The sequence below is a fragment of the Phalaenopsis equestris genome, unplaced genomic scaffold (assembly GCF_001263595.1).
Source record: "Phalaenopsis equestris unplaced genomic scaffold, ASM126359v1 Scaffold228766, whole genome shotgun sequence".
Classification (NCBI taxonomy): domain Eukaryota; kingdom Viridiplantae; phylum Streptophyta; class Magnoliopsida; order Asparagales; family Orchidaceae; genus Phalaenopsis; species Phalaenopsis equestris.
The window spans coordinates 158986-174375 of record NW_018246740.1 but is presented as its reverse complement, the minus strand read 5'-3'; the positions used below and the strand labels follow the sequence as shown (position 1 = coordinate 174375).

At 32.2% G+C, this 15390-nt stretch overlaps 1 pseudogene; it reads right to left on the bottom strand.

Moving 5' to 3' along the window:
* Window positions 1-1396: 1396 nt before the first annotated feature.
* Window positions 1397-2283, bottom strand: LOC110037990 (annotated as a pseudogene).
* Between the last annotated feature and the right edge of the window lie 13107 nt (window positions 2284-15390).

The window sequence follows — 15390 nt, the reverse complement described above, 5'->3', positions numbered from 1 at the left end:
AGGCCAAGGGTACCTGTTGTGTGATTACTATTACTAAAGTTGGAGGCCCATGACTCCACTCTGTGCCTCTGATTTGGTTTACAGGTGTGGAGTTTCGTTTTCTGTGGGTGCAGATTCATTCTTATGTGATATATACTTATCTGGATAAGTACCGTGAGCTGTATTATGTGGAGCTTTATGGCATTTTGCTTCACAATATTGGTGGTTATTTTTTCGGTGTAGCCTTTTATTTTTGGCATACCTTCCTGGGTTTCGAACATGAGCCACATTATTATATTATCAACTTTTGTACCTCTCTTTATGATGTGTCTCACAAGCTGAAATTTTGGTATTGGTCTATGCTTTATTTTGATTAGAGGCTCACAACCCATAATGTTTAAGTTAGAATTACTGAAAGGATAGGAGATGTGTCTCTTTTCTATATGGGGAGGATGTGTGGTATTTTGGTTTACTACTGCAGTTTAAAGTCTAGGTTGTGCGTGCCTGTCAGTGTGATTCTCTCAAATTTGGGGCTTTATGCCTTTATATTTTTTATAATCATTGGGACAAGTGTATTTTGTATAGAATATTATTTTTATTAGATTGCAATGATGAGCTTTACGGTAATACGATGCCTTATGTTATACTTTTGTTGTTTATACTTGGAGATTACCAGAGGATGTTTGTGTTGGTTGATTAAGCTAGCGCAGTTTACGGTCTTAATTTTGGTGGATTTTTTTTGGTGGTTGTCGGCATTTGAGGCCCTGAATATTATCTTACTGCTATTTTTAAAAGTTAGAAGGTTCCACCAGGAGCCTGATTTTCATGCCAGTTCTCGTGTTCTATTTCTCTGCAGCACCCTTTAGCATTGGAGTATAAGGAATGCTTTTTTAATGCCTCATCCGCTTACTGTCATTATTTTTACTAAAAGATATGGTCTACATGTTGGAAGAAGCTACCATATTACCGGTTTGTTTCTTTTCCAGGCCTGTTATATTGCTACATTTTTGCTCTCGAATTGGGAGATCGAACAGTTTCAAGATTTCTAGACATACAGCTCGCATATTACTGTTTCGCACTTTATGCACATGTTTACCTTTTGTATACTACTTTTGTTTGGTATACGTTTTTGGGACACATGTATTTTGGAAGGGATAGCCTTTTTTCTTTTTTTTCACCTTTTTGTGTGGAGTTGTATTGTGGATGGAGGAACCCTTAGTTCTCAATGTATTTTTCATATTTTTTAGTGGGGATCCTCCTTCCCTCCCAAATTATGTACTCTCTTTATTATGATTAATTCGTAAGAAGCCACGAGCTACTCTACTCTTTTTATATATATATATATATATATATATTGGAAAAAACATAAATTTCCTAGTTTTATGCGAAAAGTAAAACGTAAGAGTGATTAACATGGCTAGAGGAAATTCAATTCAGTTGAAATATTGCCAATAATAAAGCAAGTGGACAAAATAAAAAACTTGTGAAAATTATAAGCACCAAAACTGCAACACAATTTCATTTCTAGTTTCAAACAACAAAAATTGATGAATGCCAGAATCACAAGAGCTAAATTCATCCTTCTGATCAGCTCATTGATGTAGTTCTTCTTGTTCTCTGCATCTCCTCCCTCCACGTAATGATTTCTCTTCTTTTTTAGGCCTCCAAGTGGTGCTTTCAGCTTGAATAGCCAAAGGAAGTTGTTGGCCTCTTTAAAGTGAAGGGCACAGTGAAAATCTCATGAATGAGGTCCTCAATGGAAATAATATTATGCTTCCCATGACCCTGTTCAATGATGGAATTATTGGCTAATAGAATCTTTTGCTTCTGCAATTTCCTAAAACTTGTCTTGTAAATCAATTCTTTCACACTTTTTAGATTAGGATAGCCATAGGTAACATAAGGCTCCACTCTTAGAAGCATGTTAATATTGGCCTTGTTCACTTTTAGGAGCACACCATTAAAGATCTATCTTAAACGCAAAAATTGAAAAATCTTCTTAGTCTTTTGATCAAAAGCATTAATACCACAGATTATGATGATGAAAAGAAGATTGGACTCGGGACACACATAGAACCCTCCCTTCAACCTTGCCTTGTGCTTTAGCTGAATTAGCTCCTTTTCTTGATTCCCGTACGCCTTTGCATATTGTTCTAGCCTCTTGAAGATCAGGTTGTGGTTCTCACGATTCTTCTTCCGCTTCTCTTTAAGCATTCCCTTTTTCTCAAGAGCCCACTGTTCTTCCTTCTTTCACTTATTCAGAACAAATTCAAGAATCAAATCCTTTGCCTCAGCCTTCGTCATTTGGCTCTAGCCAATTACATTTAGACCACTAAGGGGGTGTTGAGGCGGAACACACACACACACATATATATATATATATATTCAAAATTATTTTTCCCCCAAAATCCATCTATCGACATCCAAATGGTACAAAATAATCAGATTGAGGGAACACCATTTGAAGATCCTAACTTACATCTTTCTAGTTTTCTAGAATTATATGCTACATTTAAATATGATGGTGTGTTAGATGAAACTATCAGACTTAGACTTTTTTCCTTTTTCATTAAGGGATAAAGCTAAGATGTGGTTAAACTCACTAGCAACTGGATCTATCAGAACTTGGGAAGATTTATCTCAGAAATTTATGGCTAAATATTTTTCACCTTTAAAAACTGCTAAGCTGAGAAATGATATCACATCTTTTTTTCTGTTTGAAGGGGAATCAATATATGAAGCTTGGGAGTGATTTAAGGTTCTCCTTAGGAAGTTCCCACAGCATGCTCCACCTGATTGGTTAATAGTTTAAACCTTTTATAATGGATTAGTGGGATCTCTTAGAACTACCGTTGAAGCTGCTGGTGGTGGTTTGTGAATGTCGTGGTGGATCGTTAATTTCAAAACCATTAGATGAAGCATATACTTTAATTGAAGAGATGGCTACTAAAAACTTTCAATGGCCCTCTGAAAGGGTAAATCTTAAGAGAATAATAGTGTTCATGATTCTTATGCATCTATTTTGGCTTCTTAAATTGTTGTAATATCAGAGAAATTAGATAAATTTGGAATGAATTTATCTCAAATAGCATTTGTGGTTGTGGTAAATTCATTCACACAAATGAAAGATTCTCAATCATATGAGAATTTGAATGCAAATCGACCGAATAACCCATATTCTAACTATTACAATCCTGTTTGAAATAATCACCCTAATTTAAGTTTGAATAATAATAATCCTATCTTTTCAAATCTGCAATGGGGAAACAATCAAGTATACGCTCAGAGAAATTTAAACAATCAAGGAAATACTAATTACCAACCTTATTATCCTCCTGGTTTTAATAGCAACACAAAATTTAAAGAAAAGAAGTTATCTATGGAGGAAGTAGTGTTACAAATGGGTAATAAGTTTCAACGTCTAGGAACTGCAATGAAAAACATGGACAATCATTTGGGACAAATTGCTATTACAATTAGCAATAGGCTTCAAGGAACTCTTCTAAGTAATTTTGAGATTAATCCTAAAGATCAGAACAAAGAGCAAATTAAGGCTATTTAACTTAGTAGCAGAAGAAAGGTGGAGAGAAAATTCAAAAAGAGATTGAAGTTGAGAAAGAAGGGGTGGAAATTGAAAAACCTAGGAATTATTTTCCTCGTGATTTAGAGTACCCTATTACACTAAAGAAGATTAGAGTAAGAAAATTGGCACCTCAATTGCCTCAAAGATTGAGATAACAAAAGTTGGATAAACATTTTTCAAAATTCTTGGAAATATTTAAGAAATTAACTATTAAAATTCCATTTGGTGAAGACCTGGAATAGATGTCCAGCTATGTAAAGTTTTTGAAGAATATGCTTAATAACAAAAGAGGTTTACAGATAATGAGACTATTGCGCTTAGTGAGAAGTGTAGTGCTATAATTCTGAGAAAGCTTCCTGAAAAACTTAAAGATCCAGGTAGCTTTACTATCAATGTGCTATAGGAGAAAGATTTTATGGAAAAGTTTTATGTGATTTTGGAGCCAACATTAACCTTATGCCGCTATCTATTTAAAGAAGGTCAAGTTTATGAGAAATTTTTCCTACTATGATAACCCTTCAGTTAGTTGATTGTTTGATCACTTATTTTAAAGGAGTTGTAGAAGATGTATTGGTATAGGTTGATAAATTTATCTTCCTTCTGGATTTCATTGTGTTAGATATGGAAGAAGATAAGGAATTTCTAATCCTTCTAGGGAGACCTTTTCTTGCCTTGGGAAGAGCTATGATAGATGTATAAAAAGGTGAACCATGAGATTCAATGATCAAGAAGTTACATTTAATATATCAAAATCAATTAAATACCCAACAAAAGGAAAAGATGATGAATGCTTCAGATTCAAAATTAGTGATCCTCTTAATAATGACTATTTCTCTGATAATTTTGAATAAAAAATTGGAGAAGATCATTTGAAACTTAATGATGAGGATCAAAGGCATAAAAATCAATTGAAGAAATTAATGAGGACTTAGATCATTTTTGGGAAAGATTTGAGATGATCGACACTACAAAAAATAACAAAAATCATATTCCTTCAACAGAAACACCTCCAGAACTTGAGATGAAGATAGTTCCTACACAATTAAGTATGCTTTTTAGAAAATTTATCTACATTACCTGTTATTGTATCCTCAAAGTTAACTAAATTACAAGAACATAAATTACTATAAACTTTAAGAAAACATAAGAAAGCCTTTGGGTGGACATTAGTGGATATCAAAAGAATTAGTCCATTTATTTTTATTCACAAAATTTTATTAGAAGAACATCATGAACCAAAAGCTGACCTTCAAATAAGATTAAATTCTATGATGAAATAACTACTTAAGAAGAAAATTTTAAAATAGTTAGATGTTGGAATCATTGATCCTATTTTGAACATCATGTATTCATTGTGTTCCTAAGAAAAAGGGTGTGACTGTATCTATAAATGAGAAAAATAAATGGATACCAACAAGATAAGTCACTGGTTGGCAGATCTGTTTTGACTATAGAAAACTAAATTCAGCCACTGGGAATGATCACTTTCCTCAACCTTTTTTTGAACAAATATTGGATATGTTAGCTTGGCACATATATTTCTATTTTTTGGATGGATATACAGGGTATCACAAAATTTCTATTGCTGCTGAGGACGAAGAAAAGACAACATTGACTAGTCCTTATGGTACTTTTGCTTTCAGATGAATGCCCTTTACTTTATGTGATGCACCTGTAATATTTAAAATATGTATGATATCTATTTTTTGTTAAGTAATTTAAAAAGGGATAGAAATTTTTAGGGATGATTTTTCTATGTTTAGAACTTCATTTGAATCATGTTTAAATCATTTAGAAATAGTTTTAGAATGATGTGAAGAAACAAATTTGGTATTAAATTTTGAGAAATGTTAATTTATGGTTGCTTGAGGAATTGTGCTTGGGCATAATATTATTGAAAACTCTATGGAAGTAGATCCGATAAAATTCAAGTTATAGCTAAACTACCTCCTCCTACTACAGTGAGAGGGGTTAGAATTTTTTTAGGACATGCTGGTTTCTTCAGACGATAGATCAAAAATTTCTCAAAAAGCAGTAAGCCTCTATGCTAACTTTTAGAAAAAAGGCGCAAAATTTGATTTTAACCAAGAGTACAAAAATTCCTTTGATTTATTAAAAGAAAAATTAGTCACTGCCTCCATAATAGTTTCACATAATTGGAAGAGACCATTTTAACTAGTGTGTGATCCTAATGATTTTGTAGTTGGAGCAGTTTTGGGCAAAGATATGGCAAAATTTTTAAATTATTCATTAATTATTCCACTATAGAAAAAGAGTTATTATCAATTTTATATGCTTTTGATAAGTTCAAATCATATCTAATCAGAGCTAAAAGCATTGTGTAAATTGATCACTCTCCATAAGACATTTGATGCAAAAGAAGGAAGTGAAACTAAGATTAAATAGATTGATACTTTTAATGCAAGAATATAACTTTATTGTAGTAGATAGGAAGGGTACTGGTAATCAAATAGCTGATCATTTTTCTAGGTTTGAATAGAAAGAATCTTTCAATCTTGAAAGTGAAATTAACAAAAATTTTCCTGACGAAAATTTTTTCACAATTAATGAAATGCAATTACCATTGTATGCAGGCATAATTAACTTTATAGTTAGTGATCCTTTACCATATGGATGGAAGACATAATAATAGAAAAAATTTATTCACCTTGCAAGGTTTTAATTTTATGATGACCTAAATTTATACAAGCAATGTAAAGATAAAGTTATTCAGAGATGTGTACCTTATGATGAAATGCAATAAATTATTTAAAAATGTCATGATTCTAAATTTTGAGGACATTTTGAGATTGATAGAAGTGCACCCAAAATTTTACAATCTAAATTTTATTGGTCTACTCTACATAGGAAACATGTGATCAATGTCACCGAGTATGTAATATTTCAAAAATGAATGAAATGCCTCTAAACCTTACATTAGAAGTTGAAAATTTTTATGTATAGGAATTAGATTTTGTGGGACCATTTGTACCATCTTTTAGAAACATATATATATATATATATTAATTGCAGTAGACTATGTTTCAAAGTGCATTGAAGCAGTTGCTTTACCTTGCTTAAATCCTCGGGGAGTTTCAAAATTTTTACAGAAAAGTACTTTTACTAGATATAGAATCCCTAGAGTAATCATTATTGATAGGTGATCTCATTTTTGGAAAAAGAGAATTAAGAAACTAGTTGAAAAATATGATATTAAACATTGGATCTCTACTGTTTATCATCCCCAGACATATGGTCTAGCAGAATCATCTAATCATGAAATTAAAATAATTTTGGAAAAAACTTTAAATCCTAATAAATTGGATAGGTCTGCTAGATTGAATATTGGATTATGGGCATACAGGACAACATACAAAACTCTTATAAGAATGTCCCCATATAGACTTATATTTAAAAATACTTGTCACTTACTAGTAGAGCTGGAGCATAGAGCTCATTGGGCTACTAAGGGGTCTAATTTTAATTTAAAAGATGCTGGTGAGAAAAGACTATTACTACTAAATGAGTGTGATGTGATCAAAAGTGAATCATATGAAAATGCTAAGATTTATCAAAAAAGAAAAAAATGACATGATCAGAAGATAATAAAAATGAATTCAAACCTGGATAAGAAGTTATTTTATACAATACAAGATTCAAATTATTTCTAGGAAAACTTAAGTCCAAATGAATGGTGTCATATACTATGATAAAAATTTACCCATATGGAGTAGTATACACTGAAGGTCTGAAAACTAAAAATATTTAAGGTTAATGGACATAGGTTGAAACCTTGCTTTGATAGTCAGAGTTATACTTTTAAAGAGGTTTTAATTTTGAGTCACCTAGAGTAAAGAATGGAAATGTCGGGCTGACGACATTAAACCAAACGATTTATAAGAGGCAACCCATAGTTATCTTTATAGTTATTTTTAGTTTGTTTTTGCGATAAATTGGCTCTTTCAATGAATTCTAAATTCATTAGAGTCTTACTAGTTAATAAAAATATATAAAACACTTTAATTATTCAATTTTAATGAAGGAATGAGTGTTATTTGGACCTTAGGCGAGGCGGTGCAAAATTGTGCACTAGCGCTTAGGCGCCAAAGCTGGTGTATAGGCGCCAAAACTGGCACCTATGTGCCCACTTACAACGGGCTTGGGGCCTAAGCACTAGAATTTGGCGCCTAGGCACTGCAGTTATAAAAATTACTTGGAAGCTTCTATTTACAATTTTTAGATGATTTTTTTTCTATAGAACTCTTAGAACTCGTCATTTGGAGTTAATTTAATTCTATAGAGAGAGAGAGGATCCACTATTCTTGTTCTTATGGCTTCCAACTCTAATAGAAAATACAAATATGGGATCTTCAACTAAGAAAGTTTATTAATTTTTTTTCCACAGAGTTTATATAATGGAAATCTTGTGAAGAAGAAATTGATCAAGGAAAGAGGTTTTGTAAATTGAGGTTGCAATACTCCTGGTAGTTGTGTGGGAGAGATAATCATGGAAAGTCGATGGGAACTACTATGCTACACAACTGCTGCCATAGTCTTTCCTGTCGTAAAAGAATTTTATACTAAGCTTCATGAGATTAAGCAGGGATTTTTCAATGTTTGAGGTATGTGGGTACCTTCTACTCCTCCAATAATTAAAGAATTTTTCTTGATAAGAATGCTCCAATTCGTCACTATGCCAAATTCTCTCATAAAAGAGATAATGTAAACGAATTCTTAAAAATTTTGACGGATGAAGATGGGACATGGGAAATAAAAGTTAATTGTGATGTAAGTTTTTCTTCTGCATTATTAAATTCTGCCTTAAAGACTTGGCATTTCTTCATATCAACAAAATTACTCCTAATATGAAACTATGTAAAGTGATGAAGGAGAGTGCTATCCTCAATTTATGTATTCAAACGGGAAGACCAATTGAATTGGGGGATTTAATGGTTCAATCTATTCTTGACTTGTACTAAATGAATCTTCTCATGGACTAGAACATCCTTCTACTATATTCTTGCTTTGCAGCTAAGCACAAGTTCCTTACAAAAACTAGGAAATGGTACTTCTTCCTTAGAAACTTGTGGACCCAACTTTACACTTTGAAGGAAAAAATTAATTAAGAAGTGGATGACATAAATATTTCTATCGATGAATCATCTCAAAATTCAACACCATTTTACAACCCCGGTTTCAAGATATTTTAGGAATTATGTTAAAGAATATTAAGAAGATGAAGAAAGAGATGAATAATATTATCAAGGTGATTGACGGCTTATCTGATCACTGTTACCATCTGGACTGGAAAATCAAACAACAATTTTCTCATACTGCACTTTTTGAAGAGACTACAGTACGGGAAGTATAAGAAAAATGTTTGGATCATGGATGAAACAGTAGATGAATTTTCTAACTATCCTTTCTATAATTTATAGGTGCATCACCAATCTATGGGAGGCCTTAGACATGAAGAATGTGATGAGAATGAAGGAGTGTAGTGGCTTTAATGTATGGATTTGATAGAGCTTTTCTGTTGTATTTGTGTGGCGTTGTTTATTAATTATTTGCGTCTAAATAGCTTATGTTTTGGTATTTGAATTTTAGTTTTCAACATCAAGTTGTTTGTGTGAATTGTGACATGAGTTATATGTCTAGATTTCAAATTGTAAGTCCGTAATTGTCTTGATTTACATATATAAGTGAATTTTGTGTTGTTTGTTGAAAATTGAAAGTTGAAAGTTTACTTAATTGTGATAATTAATGAAAACTTAGGATTTTTATGGTTTGAAGTGCATTGGTGCTCAATGCTTTTATTAAAATTTAAAAAATAAAAACATTTAACGTTGACGCTTAAGCGCTGAACCTGACGCCTAGGCACCAGATCACTTGAATCACGAAACATGTCTAAAATCACAAAAATGGGTCTAACTTCCAACACTTTTCACCTATTTAGTATTCTTCGTCACATGACAAACCGAGAAGCACTCTAGGTCTTCCATACATTTATTTTTTAGATGATTTTGTTGCGTAAAAATCTTGGATTTCCTCTTCTCCTAATAAAAGCATCATTATGACCTAGAAATTTTTGATTTTCACCATGGATTTCTTCTACATCAGGGAGTTACCAAAAAATTTAAAATTTAGGAGTAATATACTGGAGAATCCATGGTGTGAAGTTTCTTAGTATTGATTTAAATTTTAGGAGTTCATAAACCTTTATTGTAAATTTATTTGGGTTTATTGTGGACTCTTTAAAAGTTGATCCAAGAGCAAACTTTCTTTAAGCCTAGGGGTGCGATACAAAAGTTGGTTGTGATGCGGCATTGGGAGAGCTTCCGTTATTTTACAGTAGTTTTCTTTATTTTTATTATATGATCATTTTATGAAAACCTCCATAAAGCCTCTAACGATCAGGTATTCATTTGTGGATAGAGCATAGAATTTACTCTTGAAAGAATTGATGCTCTTTAACAGTTACATGATTTTGTTGATTGTTAATACGCGTCATTTGAGAGTTCTGAGTTGGTTTTAGATGACGTTATTCCATTTTTGACTGATGGAAGGGGAGTTTGAAAATTAAAAAACAACCACATGGTAAATTTGTCTACCTTTATGTTGAATGCACACTCCAAAGCATGGCACTATTTTATTTCTGCAAGACTTCATCCTTCTTATCACCTTAGCAAAGTTACTAAAGAAAGAGCCACATTGAACTTTTGTATTCAACAAGGGAAACATATGAATATTGGCTCTCTTTTTTACCGAAATATCCTCATTTCTTCAAGAAGGGAAACTACTAGAGGTTTAGGGTATGCGACTTTGATTTTTACTCTATGTGAGCAATCCGATGTCAGATATGACAAATGGAAAGAACTGTTACAACCCCTTAAACACATAAGCAGGTCAAATGTGCATACTTATGTATTACATGCTGCACTAAGAATTAGAGGAGGAAGCACTGATATTCCTTCAACTTCAGCTTCCAGACCCTCTATTCTATTTCTAGACATTCTAATTCTGGTACTACCTCATTGGATTTAGTAATGGAGTAACTACTTATACAATAAGGATATTGTAACATTACAGAATCAAGTAAAAAGCATAAAAAGTCACCTGCACCATAATGATGATTATTCCTAAAGGCAAGTGGAGTTTAACATTGGTTATCATGAGGTAATGGTGAAATTCATGAGGGGCGATCACACCATGGAATTTCCTACATGCCCAACTCTACATCTTATGAGAGTGGAGATATTGAGAAGCATACAAATTTTGAGGAGGAAGAAGAAGATGATGATATCAAAGATGAGGAATTGTAAGATTGATATTTTTACAGGAAGAGTTTAGTTTAGTTTTATGTCTTTATTTTTTTGTTGTATGTGTTTACATTTTATGTTTAGCTATTGTACTGAAACTTGCTTTCTATCATAGTAGGATATTTGCTTCTATTTGTTTTCATATTTAATGTTTATTTTTAGAACTCTTCTTTTACTTAGCAAATTATTTGTTTATAACAAGTTTTAGGAACTTTATATACAACTATACATTTTCCATAAATTCATGCACAAAACTCTATGCAGAGGCCAGACTTATTAATTGCACTTATTTGTTTCCTTTCTTCCTACATTTCAGCACTAGATAATGTACATATTAAAGATTTAAGTTTCGGGATAGGAAAAATTTTCCTACAAGAGACTAAACTTTATTTGTCATCAATAAATTGTATTTTAAAAAATAATTTTAGCATTATTTTTGGTATTACAAGTTAACTTTTGATAACTATATTTTTTATTTTATAAATGTAATAGTATACTTAAGTAAAAGTCTTTAATAATAAAGGTTCGTTCTAAAAGTTAAGATATTTAGTATAAGAGTATAAAGTTATTTGTTTACTATTTAAAATAAAGGAAATTGTATATTTAAAATATTAAGAATCTTAGAGTTCTATATGAAAAGACAGAATTAAGGCCTTATGATAATTCTTTTTCAAAGCTAATATGTATTTATAAGTAAGAAATGAGAGAAGTTTTTAACCTTAAGAAGAGGATTGTGAGGTTCAAAATTATTAAAGACTATCCAGATGTAGTAATCCTCACAAGAAAAAGAAAATAAAAGAAAGGATTGAAAATGATCCTAAAAGAAAAAAAAGGAAAAATCACAATCAAAAGAAAAATAAAAACAAAAAGAAAAATATATTTGAAAAGAAGCTTGGGGAGACGCCTAATCAGAAATTGGCTTCACTTGAATTATCTTATGGAAAGGAGATTAATTACATTTTTAAACTTATATTAAAGTATTATCATCTTTACTAATGAAGTTCTCGTGAAATTCTTTTTCATATAAATCTTCTAAGCATCCTTAATATGACAAATTACAACTATCCTTGAAATGAATAAAAATTCAAAACTCTTACACTTGATTACTAGATATTCTCACATCTGTAGTTCTAGCTTAAGTTATTAAAATTTTTTAAAAAGTAACAATTAAGTTTACTTAAGGACAAGTAATAATTTAGTCCAGGTATTTTGACATGGCTAATAATATTCAACTTTCTATATACATTTAATGCCCATATTTAGTGATTATACACTTTAAAGAAAGGTATTTTCATGTTTTTGTTGCAGGTATATGATCCCAAATTTCTATATAGATAGAAGTAAAATGTGATGTATGTGATTAATTTCCTTAATAGATAATCTTAATTTTCAACAGCTACCAAAAACTTGATCCAAAGAAAGGCTAAGTAAAATTTTTACTATGAAGCAAATAATAATGCAGTTATAATATTCAATATGGGATACTACGCAAGTATACATATCGTTATCAAGTAATATAGAACTTTTCTGATTAAGTCTCGAATAACGAACCATGGGAAGGATTAGTTTTAGATGACAAAATACTTAGCAATTTATATTCTTACTCAAACTTAAGATTCTAAATTAGGAATGAAAGTTTGTTTCTTTTTGTAATTTTTGTTTAATTTGAAAAAAAAAGTAAGCAACTAATTAACTTAACCAAAATACTTGCAAGATAAAGAAAATATAAGTAAAATATCTTTTTCCGTATCATGAATCAGCGATAAATATAGAAATTTAGTTGTGGATATATACTAAATGTGTTGTTCCAAATAAGAGCAATAATATTATTTACCCTTACTAGAGATGCTATAAAGAACATTGGTTAATTTATAGTTTAAATAGTCTTGAAGACTAGCTAGTTTGAAGACGGGTTAGGAAGGGAAGATACTAGCTCTCACTCTTGAGTTCCCTCTTCTCCCTCCACCTGGGGGCTAACATCTTGAATCAAAATCTAATACAATAAGTCAAATTAGGGGCTTTAGCCTATCACTCTAAAGTCCTCTAATTCTACACCCATTACAATATATTTCTCTATTTATTTGCACTCAACCCCATGAACTACATTCTCATTCATGAAATCAATATGTGATTCCAACCATTTGTTGACTGGGAAAAAACCATCTAAGATCTTACATGTTCTCACAATAGTTATTAACATTCTAATTGGCCAAATCAAGAATTAAATGAAGTGGATGGTCTTGAATCATCACAACTTTTTCCAACATTGAAGTCTAATACTTCACACAACTTCATTTAAACATTTAATCACTTATCATTTTAAGGAAAAAGATAAAGAAAACTACTAAGAATTCATGGAGAAAATACAACCACACAAGTGTTTAAAAGTAGAAATCATGCACACAAACAAGGAATCTAAATTAAAATCCAAGAGTAATCACAAAGATAAACACTTAAAGATAAACACTTATCTCGAATTATCTCCACCAAATTTATTGAAGTTCCTTTGAATTCTATTCCATCATTCACAATACAAACTAATACTTAAAATAAAACAAAATAAAATGAAGGTGGCTGGTGGCGGCGGCGGTGATGGGCGACGGCGGCGATAACGTGAACTTTTGGTGGGTTGATGGCCTCTTCTCTTGGATAATCTAAGTCTTTTCTTATAAAAATCCAAGCGGTGTCTTGGTGTCTCTTCAAATAGGTGTCTCCATTCAATGAATCTTCTATAATTTTTCTCCTCATAAGCCAATTGAATGAATTTTCTTGTCCATGGATTATTTCCCAAATTTTGATCAAGGGCTGCTTCAAACACCTCTTCAAAATTCTGCTCCAATTAATATTTCTTCAAATAACTAACTTTGTCACTTAAGTGTGGGGTACCTGGCGCTTAGGCGCTTGTTGACCTCACTTTTGGTTGAGGTTTAGTTTTTCCTCTTTATTAGCCTAAGGTCTAGCCATAGGACTTTCATATTGACTATTCCTAGAAAATTATAAAAGGAACCCTCACCATTAGAAATTCTACACTTCTCTACTCAACTTGAAATTCCACAGATTGGTCCTAACCTCTAGCACTTAGTAGGTGGGGTGATTATGGGAGAACTCAAGATGAGTCACCCTTAGGATTGTTGGACCTTAGGGTTGACCCTGGGTGTTGGTCTAGGGCTTAAGGTACATACTTGCACTCACAATCACTCACAATTCTACACATAAACTTCTAGGCTTTGGTCCCTTGATACTTTTAGGAGACTCATGTAGGTGGTCCCCTAAACCCATTAGCCCTAGGCTAGGGTTTAGTTAAGACCACTACATAGAGGACCCAAATTTGGGTTTCCATTGGTCTACGGCTTATTGATGGTGGTTGGCACTCCAACTCTACCAAGATACCCAACCTAGCCTTTTGCCCCTAAACTCCCCCAAATTACCTAGATACCCTTGGGACGCCAAATTAGGCCAAAATTCCCAAATTTACCCAAAATATCTAAATTGGTTCAAAAATCATTTCAAACACCTTGAAAACACCCAAACTACCCAAAATCACCAAAATTTGCCAAATTACCAAAATACCCCTCCTTAGCCAAAATTCCAAAAATTTCAAAAAAATCCCAAAATTTCCCAAAACCTCACAAATATTCTCAATTTCATTTTCCTCAACTACCACATAACCCAATGTGCCCAATTTGACCATCTTTGATCAAAACCCCCAAATTGTCTTTCAAGGCTCATATTTTCCCCAAATCACCTCAAATGTTTATCAAATTGGTCTCAATTTGGCCCGATTTCAATTCTAAACTCAAATTTACTCTTGATATGACAAATCTAGACCAAATATATACTCAATTAGTCCATCATCTGAGCCCAATTTTGATATAGATCAAAACCCCAATTTTGGCCCCAAGAATTGGTTACACCAAATTGAACCCATGGCCAACTCAACTTGCCACAATTTGTGTTAAAAAAACCTTCATAATATTCCCATACATCAAACTTGACCTTCAATTGGCTTTGTTGAAGCATCAATTTCATTTGATTTCAACCTAGGTCTAGAAAGCCCCAAATTTGCCCCAAATTGGCCATGTCTTAAAATCTCACCAAATTGATGGCCTTAGCCCAAAATTTTAAACTCCATTCCTTCATTAAAAAATATTCACAACATCTCCATTTATCATTTGAACCATTTAATTTGGACTTAGCCCAAGGCTAGCCCAACCCAGACCCATGTCTAGCCCAACATGCCCAAATTGAACAAGTTTAAAAAATCCTTCAAATTGACCCTGCAATTGAACTCAAAATCATTTCAATTCTTCACCAAAAATCTTTATAACAATCATATACAAAATTTTAATAAATAAATTGGGCCAATTGACATGGCTAGCCTAGCCCAAACCCAAGCTTTGATCACTTGAACCCACATTGAACCCATGCACTAAAGATAGCCTAACTACTCAAAAGTCACCAAATTAATGACTCCACAACCATTAGTTGGACCTTAGTGGCTAACCCAAA